Source organism: Cryptotermes secundus, unplaced genomic scaffold, assembly GCF_002891405.2.
Source record: "Cryptotermes secundus unplaced genomic scaffold, Csec_1.0 scaffold964, whole genome shotgun sequence".
NCBI classification, from domain to species: Eukaryota; Metazoa; Arthropoda; class Insecta; order Blattodea; family Kalotermitidae; genus Cryptotermes; species Cryptotermes secundus.
The window spans coordinates 1,506,210-1,517,056 of record NW_019725428.1 but is presented as its reverse complement, the minus strand read 5'-3'; the positions used below and the strand labels follow the sequence as shown (position 1 = coordinate 1,517,056).

The 10,847-nt window shown below is 43.2% G+C and overlaps 1 protein-coding gene across 5 annotated transcripts in view; it reads right to left on the bottom strand.

Moving 5' to 3' along the window:
• Positions 1-10,847, bottom strand: part of LOC111863426 (protein Fe65 homolog) — a 323,054-nt gene that overhangs the window by 213,051 nt on the left and 99,156 nt on the right. For 4 of the 5 annotated variants that reach the window (XM_033751060.1, XM_033751061.1, XM_033751063.1 and 1 more), the window contains one exon: positions 481-540. The exons of the other annotated variant lie outside the window; for it this stretch is intronic. The gene's annotated coding sequence lies outside the window, so the exon portion shown is untranslated. The remainder of the gene's footprint in view (positions 1-480; positions 541-10,847) is intronic. 5 annotated transcript variants of the gene reach the window in all.

Sequence of the window (10,847 nt, the reverse complement as noted above, 5' to 3'; positions counted from 1 at the left end):
GCCCGGCCCACCTCATCCTCCTTGACTTTATCATTCTAATTATACTTGGAGAAGAGTACAAATTATGAAGCTCCTCATTGTGAAGTTTTCTCCAACCTCCTGTCACTTCATCTCTCTTTGGTCCAAATATTCTCCCCAACACCCTACAAAGCGAAAAATCGCTGGTTCCATTCCCAACGAGGTCACTGGATTTTTCAATTGACCTAATCCTTCCAGCGGCACTATGACTCTGGGGTCGACTGAGCCTCTAACAGAAATGAGTGCCAGAAATCTTCCTGGGGGTAAAGGTCGGACAGCGCGTAAGGTTGGCAACCTCAGCCGATTGTCTAGAAAATTTGGGAGCCTCGACGTCTCACAACCCTATGGGTCTCCAGGGCCTGTTACAGGGATAGCCTTACAAAGCCTCTATAATACAGAAACTCCAGCAGAACTTTAAACGAGACATACAAACAGAATGTAACTACACAGAATTTCACTTACTCAGAGGAACATGAAGGCAGCACTCCGCAGTTCTGTTCCACTCCATTTCATGCTGCACACCTGCAAAACATAGTCCTCGTTACTTCACTGTTCAAACAAAACGCCAGGGCCAGGGCATTCATCCATCATGACTCATTATAGCACTATGTCACACTCGGAACAGGGCTGCCAGCCGAAAACGGAATTTCCAATGACTAAGTAACTAATTAACTGCATGGAACAAAGACCACCTTGAGAAGGCAGTAATCGCTCGGCTGAACAAGAAATGTCCTGCCTTTTATGGGCCTCGAATATCCATTATCATTCATTCATCAGTAATCTGTCAGACGACAGGTCCATAGTCTCTTCCAAAACAGTTCCTCCACTTAATGCGATCTTCTGTTTTTGGAAAGAGACTATCCAGGAAAAGTGATAATGTGGTAGTTTTTCCATTTGCTTTCCACATCGCAGTACAACAGCCGTTCAAACCACTCTGGTCACGCCTGTTGCTATACGAACTTGAACCATCTCGAGCATCATTTGCTCTGTGCTTCAAGTCGCTGCTGATGACGCTGCTTCCGGCATCAGTTTTTGGTTTTTGGTGTCTCTTTTCGTCTGATGCCTACCCTTTGACCTGTCCAGCAAGGGAGGCCCTGCCAGCAGCTACGCTACCGCTGGTATAGCTCTCAGGGTCCTTGGCATACTCAAACAGCCTCACCACGATAAGGTGGAGACACCAACGAGGGGGATCGATTATCATGTCCATAATAATCCGATACTGGACACTACTATAAACCAGCTGAAACCAGTCTACACCCTCGCAACCTTTATACCAAGGGTGGCCGAACTTATTCTATAACGGAGCCCAATATGAAGTCACAAAGAGACACTGACCGGATAGCACGTGGTTTCCAAAGAGCACAGTAAAAAAAAGAAAGGGTATAGCTATCCCTGTATCAGGCCATGAAGGCCCAAAGGGCTGTGAGACGCTGAGGGTGCCACATTTTCTAGACAATCGGCTCACAGATGACGGTAAGGTTGTCAGCCTTACGCACCGGCCGCCCTTTACCCCCTAGAAAGATTCCTGGTACTCATTTCTGTTAGAGGCTGAGTCAACCCCAGGGTCATAGCGTGGCTGGAAGGATTAGGTAAATTGAAAAACAAACCTAATCGGGACTCGAACCCGCGACCTTCCGGCCTGTAGCATAGTGCCTCAACCAACAACGCCATACCACGTGCCCAATCAACGCAACACAGTTCCTATATTTAATCCATTCGTAAAAGACACGCCGACATACCTTCTCCGAGAGCCGCACTAAAAGCTCAAAAGGGCCGCAGGCGAGCCACAGTTTGGCCACGTCTACTACGGAGACAAGTCTGCGCATGACTGATCTTCATATTATCCTAATATCTATGTCTCGGTATCCAGGCTCTCTTTCCTTCGGGCATTACGACTGAATGCTTATAAACATGTCACATCTCCGATACGTGACGCATTATCTTCCCACATTATTATTATTATTATTATTATTATTATTATTATTATTATATGTCGCCAGAAATCCAGAATAGTAAAGTCAGAATAGATGTTCATTACTACGCAAGGATTCGGTAAACACATTCCCGCTGCAACAATCGAGTAACTTCCGTTGCTATTCAACGGCGCTGTAAACAAGCATTCCCAACAACAGAGACTATGTTTTCTGTGCTGTCCGTGCAAAGAGGTTATAAACAAGAGTTCAGTTGAGAAGAGTCAGTCCAGTTTCGAGACGCCAACCTGCCGGGATATGAGTTTTGGAGAAGACGAACTGAATTGAGTTGGCAGTTGCAGAATAATGTCAAGAAAGGAATTAGACTGTGAAAAGAAGAATTCATGTGTGATTTGAAATGGCAGACGGTTATACTACCACAGTCAATAAGTTCGTGGAATGGCCGCAGCGTCGTACGGGAATTTCCTGCCAATATGTTTCAGCAATGTTTTCGACAGCTATAACAACGTTGGCAAACTTGCATAGAGGCCAACGGCAACTATTTTGAGGGCCGATGTGGATCTCCGTGAGTGTATGTGAATACCTCGTAATAGGATTCGATAAAACCGCATTCCACGAACTTAATGAATCTATCACGTAGATCCGTTGCCAGGATACGACTAGTGAAGACTGAGAACCCCAGTGCGTGTGTAACGGCAAAATGTAAACTGTGTAAATCAGCGATAGCGCTGTAATTGCCTGTAGTCCCGAGCTGTGTGTACATGGTGTCAATAAATCCAATCATCCAATCCAAAATCCGTCTTATAAGTCCCCCTCCCCATATGACATTATATATAAGCATAATTCTGGGCCATATAACAGAGATTGAATGCATTGATTAGATATTTATGACAAATCTCCAATTTAGGCTCGGGTCTCTGCCCTCTGCTTCATCTGTTTCTACAAATTACGCAAATTTATTTATTTACTTATGATTTACCCAACAACGTTAGCATAACTCAGACTGTACAGCGTCGAAAGTAAGATTAGCTAACAATGCGTTTTAGAATATGTGGAAAGGAGGAAACTAACTTCTTGAAACTGAGTCCTTCTTGAGAAGCCGTCAATTGTGCGGACACTCAAGAAGTTTTGGGCATTTTATGCAACCCGAAAGTTTATTACCGTGTTCACAAAAGCCCACCACTGGTCGCTATCCTGAGCCAGATCGATCCAGTACATACATCTCTCTAAGATCCATTTTAATATTATCCAACCACCTTGGTTTTGGTCTTCCTAGTGGTCTCTTTCCATCTGGCTTTCTGATCAATATCCTATATGCATTCTGGAAAGAAGGAATCGTGACGTAATCCAAAGTACTATCCCGGTATTTACTTGAAGGGCCTCAGAAAACCCCCTGTCATGACAGCCAGTCTCTGGGCCGAAGTCTGAAAACGGAAACTCACGATTACGAAACATTAACGCGACAGAGTGTGGGTGGTCGTGAGAATATTACAGCTGGTAGCCGCGGCCGTCTTAAAATTTGCTTGGAGCGGTTGAACAGGAAGAATCTCGCCCCAACGCCGGACGGCTGATCCATCTCTGGGGAAATCTATGCTAGAATATCACGAGACAGATATGTCAAGTGTCAGGGCTTACCTTCATAAACGAGGTTACAAAGGCAGTAAACTCTTCAGGGGACGCACAGAAACTTAATGTCATAATGCAGCTTCTTACTCTGCTATTTAGTCTTGGCAACGACATTACTGAGTCTCATGCACAAGTATCTTAATCAGGGCTGTAGTCGAACTAGCTATCCTGGCTCCATCTTCAGTAAACTGGCCATCACAATTATGTGAAGTGGACTGGGAAGTGGAGGTATAGTTCGAACATTCTTGACCTCAGGAATAGATAATGGTAATTGTCAGCTTCACGCCCCATCCGATTTACCCCCGGGGAAATAGTCACCGGTACCAATTTCATAAAGGCTGGGTGCGCCCCCGAATCGAAACGTGGTCATCCTAGCCTTCAGCCTGTCGCTACACCGACTCCCTAAATTTATACCAATTAAACCAAATTAAACTCCATTTTCAACGTAATTTTAGTGTAAAATATAATGCCGATTTTCCATCTGAGGTTCTCAGAACGGTGGCATATAGACCCATCATTAGGCAAAGACCCCGAAATAAACGAGACGACAACAGCTTCGTAAATACCCAACAGTACTGTAGCCGTTGCTAGGCAGCGGCCCGAACGCATTAATAGAAGTACTGATGGAAGCGGTGTTTTCTGTGGATCCGCTCCGAGGCTATATCACTCAACCGATCGAGTTAGTTTAGTTAGTGCAGTGGAGTGGAGTGAGTGAGTGAGTGATCGGAAAGTAAGCCAAGCAAACAACTAAAAAGCAGCATAACTGTTTGCTTGTGTGTTACACTCTGATCATGGAGGCAGTATGTCCTTCCGAAACGTCGCTAAACTTCTACCACTCTACACGGCGTTACGACCCATGCTGTAGAGTTTAACCGAAATCGATAAAGCATTTTGGGTCATGTTACATGATAGCAGATGAGTATGACAAAATTAATAGACTGTTCTAGATTTTCTTTTACGAAACACAACTATGAAGCGACTAGAAGCAAGAGAGAAAAAGAGATAAATAAAATAAATAAAGTAGGATATAAAGTGTGATATCTTCCTCTAGTACGCCTCGTTATAAAACAACGAAGCTTAAATCTCCCTTGTATTTGCACTGATCCAGTATCATACTGAAACTCGTTCGCTTCCTTTCCTTCCATCCACCTGTCCGCAAGAAAGCCTCGAGGGAATGGAGGCAGATTCCCTTGCAATTCAAACAATCCATCTCCCTGGTGAAGTACAACCTGGTTGCATGCAGCCCCATGTTCGCCTCATCACCATTTAATTCCAAAAACCCTAGACTCCAGCATCCGCGAATTACACTCACAAATCTACATTCCAGGCTGAAGCTTCTCCAGGCTGGAGCTGTTCTCATTACTACTAACGGAGAACTACGTGAACAGCTTCAAAAAAAGGAAATTATCTAGCAGTACTTCTATCTGGGGATACCCTGTTCGTAACTCGGCCGACTTACTGCACTCTTCGAGCAAGTTTTACGCCGTTTTCTTTGGTTCTCCAAATCAAATGCAGTACAACTAACTCGCTCCTATTTACACAACCGCTCATCACTAATCTATCCTCAGGAAAATAAATTCAATTTATCTTCCTCCAACGTATTTATTTAGAGCCGGGATACAGCAGTCGGTACAGCGAGTTCCAGTAGGGGTAAGACTTTTCTCTTCTCCACGTCGTTCAGACAGACTCCAGGGACCATCCAGCCTCCTATACAGTGGTTAGCAGGGTCCCTTTCCCTGGCGGTAAAGCAGCCGGGGCGTGAAGCTGACCACTCACTTCCAACTAGTGTTGAGGTCAAGAATACGTGGATCTATACATCCACTCCCCCATACACCTTCATAGCGTAGTATTTAATTAATTAACCATTGGGACAACTTGACTTTTACATATTTCAGAGTCATTCCACCACCATTATCCAATCTGCACGGCGGTAAAGTAAAAAAGTAAAGCTATCCTTGTAAAAGGCCGTGAAGGTCCATAGGGTTGTGAGACGTTGAGGGTCCCACATTATCTAGACAATGGGCTCAAAAATGGCGGTAAGGTTGTCAGCCTTACGCGCCGGCCGCGCTTTACTCCCCAGGAAAATTATTTAATTAATTCCTGCTACCATTTCTGTTAGAGGCTGAGTCGACCCCAGGGCCATAGTGCGGCTGGAAGGATTAGGTCAACTTAAAAAAATCCAATGACCTCATCGAGACTTGAACCCGCGACATTCCAGCTTGTGGCATAGCCCCTCAACCAATTACGCTACCGCGTGCCCCATCTGCACGGCGGTACTACAAGTAATGTCTCTTTCTTTCAGATTCCAGATTAAAATTGTGCATGTCTTTCTCATACTGAATTCTTCCCCGGTTTGGTTTACATGTTACGGCGAAGAAAACGTTTCACGAGTAAATGTTTTTTTTTTCCTTGGCAGTGGGCCTAGGTCTACCTGAATGAATTTCTCCGTTCACTTCGGTTTTTCTAGATCTTACACATTCGGTAGGACTCCTTGGGAGAGTGATCAGCTCGTCGCAAGGCCTCTACCTGTACACAAACACAGAAAAACGCACACAAACATCCATGCCCTGAGTGGGATTCGAACCCACGATCCTGGCTTCCGAGCGAGCGAAGACAGTGCACGCCTTAGACCGCTCGGCTACCGTGACCGGCCTAGTATATATTACTCGGATAAATTCTAACAAACTACTCCAAAATTGTATACGTAAGCCTGATTGCCACATGTTCTCTTTTCAATTCTCTGCGCGTATAGGCCCACTGTACTAAACCTAATACTTACTACACATACAATTGTCTCAAACCACACTATACATAACATAGTGTACAGAGTTATATAGTGTACAAAGGGCACTACTGTATGTGTACACAGCCGGGATAGCTCATGCGGTACAGCGACGGCTATGGACTAGAAGGCTTGGGTTCGATTTCCGGAAGGGGCAAGAATTTTTTTCCCGAGTTCCAGTAACTAAGGTTAGTTTTTGCTAAGAGACCGTCACCTAAGGACGGAAACAGATCCAGTTTCCGAAACGTTGTGTACTTTAGTTTTTAGCATACCGGACGATGGATAAAGTCCAAAACCCAGTAATTCCTAACGTCAGAACCCTTTAGAATCTATCAACCACTGAACAAATTTCAAGAGTTCAGGCACACAAGAGGACATGTAAGTTCATTTGATCCACATAGTGCTGAGAATGTATACAAATTAATGGTAATTCTAAGACATGGAAAGATGTCTCTAACCACATAATTACGTGACTAATGTTATTAATATTAACACCCTAGTGACTGAAATTAATGTAAATAATGTATGAAATTTCAGTTCCTGCCTCAAAGAAAACACAGTTCGGTAAAATAACAGCTATTTAATTATTAGAATCCATAACAATCCATAAACACCTATGTGGGCGAAATGTAAAGTTATTTTAATGTCGAAAAAAGGTGGTACATATAGTTAACTAGTGTAGACCGAACATTAAAGTAGACGTCTATGGCTGTAATATGCCTAATTACAGTTAATGTTTATAATAAATGAGTAATATCGAGTCAGGTAAGCCATGCCATTAAGTGGTAATCTTCAAGTAGCTTGTAAAACTGTCATAAAACCACATTCCTCGTATGAAATTTATGACACAGACAATTTGCCCTTGCGCAGTTACAAGCTAGGATGTAGGGCCAATATATCTTAAGACGTAACTTTCAGACTAATACAGCCTAATTAATCCAGACAATAATTTTCGCATAACATTAATATAAAATAGTCTATTCGGTGTTAGAAATTCTATGGAACATGACTGTTCATAAGAAACTAACATTTTCTTTCCTTGTGATTTACTTTACAACGCTACCAGTAGCTAGACAACACAGAGTGGAATTGTAAGATAACTGAAGAATAGGAAATGGCTTGGAAAGGAGCGGTTCTGGAATAACCGAAGTATTATCCCGAAATTTGTATGGAAGGACTGAAGAAAAGCATGAAAACCGTCAGATTATGTATGTTGTCCAGGCAGAAATTCGAATCGATCACTTCCGAGTACAAGTCTAGGGCGTTACCGATACACAAACCTATTCAGTGAAAAGCTGAAAGTCGCCCAGCTAGTCAAAAAATTCCTCCGAGATTAATTATAGTGATTTTAAGAACTTTTTTTTTCGATGGCTCTTCCAGCTCATCCAGGCCCAGGCGTCTTATTCAGTTCCGTATCATTTTTCACAGAAAGCAAACACTTGGATGAGTGATCAGCTCGTCGCATGGCCGCTACCTATACACAGGAAAGCACAAACGCAGGATAAACGCACACAGACTTTCATGCCCTGACTGGCATTCGAACCCACGATCCCAGGGTCGAAGAGCGAAGATAGTTCATGCTTTAGAACGCGCGGCTACTGTGACCGGCTGATTGTAAGAGATAGTAATGTATTTCCAAAATCTAATTAACGGAATTCCATGATATTTTGTTTCATTTCGGTCATTAGAAAAATTAAATTCGTTTTAATCAATATCAGTCTACATATCTCCGTAACAAGAGTCTATAATCAGAACTTATAGAAGTTTTCAAGTGATGGTTCAGACTAGGAATGCATGTAAAGAAAACATTCTCGTAGCCTAATGTATTTACTTAACAAATAACGGTAAGGTATTCATTTGAAAGTATATAAGATATACGCTATCCAGAACATTTCTGAATTACGTCATACCTTCAGTAGCCAACCTTAAGGAAAGAAAAGTCTCGCGCGTTCAACGAGATTTCCTATATAACTCTCCCAGGGAACATCGTTTAGAGATTGCACACTTTATTTATATCTACAAATGAAGACGCTGACAGTGGTATACCCTGAAAGATGTTTTCCACAGAGTCTAAAATAATTAAGTTTCCATGTAAAGTAACATTCATTAAGTCTACTACTGTACAGCTTTGCCAACAACACACTTACTGAAGAGAGTGGTCAGGAGGTGCTCAGTTCGAATCTCGGCTAGGTAATCGACTATTCAGACTGAGCCATTTCGTGCTCTCTCCTAGTCCCTCCAGGCAAATGCGGAGATAGTACCTCGAACAGGCGATGGCCGATTCCTTCCCAATCTCGTCCACGTCAATATACAAATACCCTACCATCCGATGCTTCATATATAATCCAGATACTGGTTAAAAAATGTAAAGTTGTCCCTGTGCTTAACCAATTAAGCACTACGCCATGAAGACGTATGGGGAAGTGGATGTATAGGTCCACACTTTCTTGACTTCAGCACTAGTTGGAGGTGAGTGCTCAGCTTCACGCCCCAGCCGCTTTACACCCGGGGAAGGAGCGCCCGGTATCCATTGTACAGGATGCTGGGTGAACCCCAGAGCCGGTCTGGACAACGTGAAGAAAATTATTTATCCTACCGGGACTCGAACTCCGACCCCTCCGTCGTCCAGCCCGTAGCCAGTTGTTATACCGACTACGCTACCCCGGTTCATGGTCCAGATACTTGAAATGTCGTAAATTAATCCACAAGAAAATGCCAATATGCCCGAGGTAGAATATGACGTGACGCGATAAAACTTTCTTGGTCTATATAAACCTAACGTTTAAAACCGTGGTCATATACGCCCCCACCATCAGACGCCCTCCTGAAGTAGTTGAACCCACTTCACATCTTTATAGCTTACCTCACTTTCCAACTTCATTACTCTTATAACCCGTGAAGTGTCGGGTTAAAGATGAAGCCTCAAACTTAAAGACAGTGCTGGACAGTGCAACCGCACACTTCTGGGTGTGAAGCAACGAACGAATGCTTATTAATCACTTCATCCCTCTTCGGGCCATGTATTGTCCTCAGCACCCTCAGTATTACGGTAAGAAATTAAAATACAAATCATTTCACATTCGCTAAGAGGAACACAAATCGGGAGACATGGAATGGGCCCCACATGTCATAGCACTTCCATGCAATGCATTTCGTTCACTTAAAAGTTAATCCGTAAGAAGCAATGGGGTGAAAATCTCGTCCGCACGGTACCTAACCATAGTCTACAGCCAGAAGGGATGCAGAATCTAATTTCCCAGCACTAAATTCGAATATAACACAACACATAAAGACATCAGCACCCAAGCTGAACCCCATAAGTTAGGAACCACGGGCAATATCTGTTTGAAAATACTGTCATGTGCATGGGTGACTTATAAGATAAGTTTTGGATTGGATGATTGGATTTATTGCAACTTATACATTCACACAGTTCGGGACTACAGGTAATAAAGCGCTAACGCTGATCTACAAACTTCCCAGCTCACCACTGCTCGCGCACTATGATTCTCAATCTTCACCAGTCGTATCCTAGCAACGGATTTATAAAAGCCTGTCACTTCAAATCACACATGAAGTCTTCTTTGCACCGCGTACGCCATTTCTTAACCTTATTCTGCAAATGCCAATTCCGAGGCTTCAATTAAATCCGTCATATCCCGGCAGGCTGGCGTCTCGAAGCTCGACTCTTCACTCTCTTGCCTACTACTATTACTACTACTAATACTACTACTACTAATAATAATAATAATACCACTACTACTATTACTCTCTATGCCCTCGAGTATCGTCCTTTTATAACCCCTCGCACGGACCACAAAGAAAAGGCAGCCTGTAATGTTGACGAGGTGCGTTTACCGCGCCATTGCCTAGCAACAGACGTCCTATTATTGACCGCGTTGGCTTCGCGGAAATGTGTTTAGCGAGTCGCTGCCTAGCAATGGATATACATGTCACAATATGCTTAATACTCGTATACCAATCACTCACACAGACGCAACAAAAGCGTAAAAATTTAGTCTACGAGAAATTAGTAACTTACCTCAGGTGTGATCTGACTGCCTTGAAGATGTTACTGCATACGATAACATAGTTATGGACCCCATTCACACTACAGAATCACAAAGCTGTATATAAACTTTCAGTAAACATATTCCCACATACTTCTTCGCGGCTTCGCATTTCTCATTAAACAACATACGAGGATGAGCAAAGTCATGCAGAAGCAAATATTAAGAAATAAGGAAATGGGAGTGTCCTATCGACATTCAATTAGAATCTACGAACACTTTGTTGAATGTGTCTCAGTAACATACACCATTCAAGGTACGCGGGTTCAAACCCGGAGGAGGTCGTGGAATTTTTAAGGGCGGAAAAATTCAGGGAACAAGTCCTCCGGGAGGGACTTTAAGCCGTGGGTCCCATGTCGTAACTTTACGGCACGTAAAAGAACCTCATGTCTCAAGGAGACCTCTGAGCCAAATTGAAGG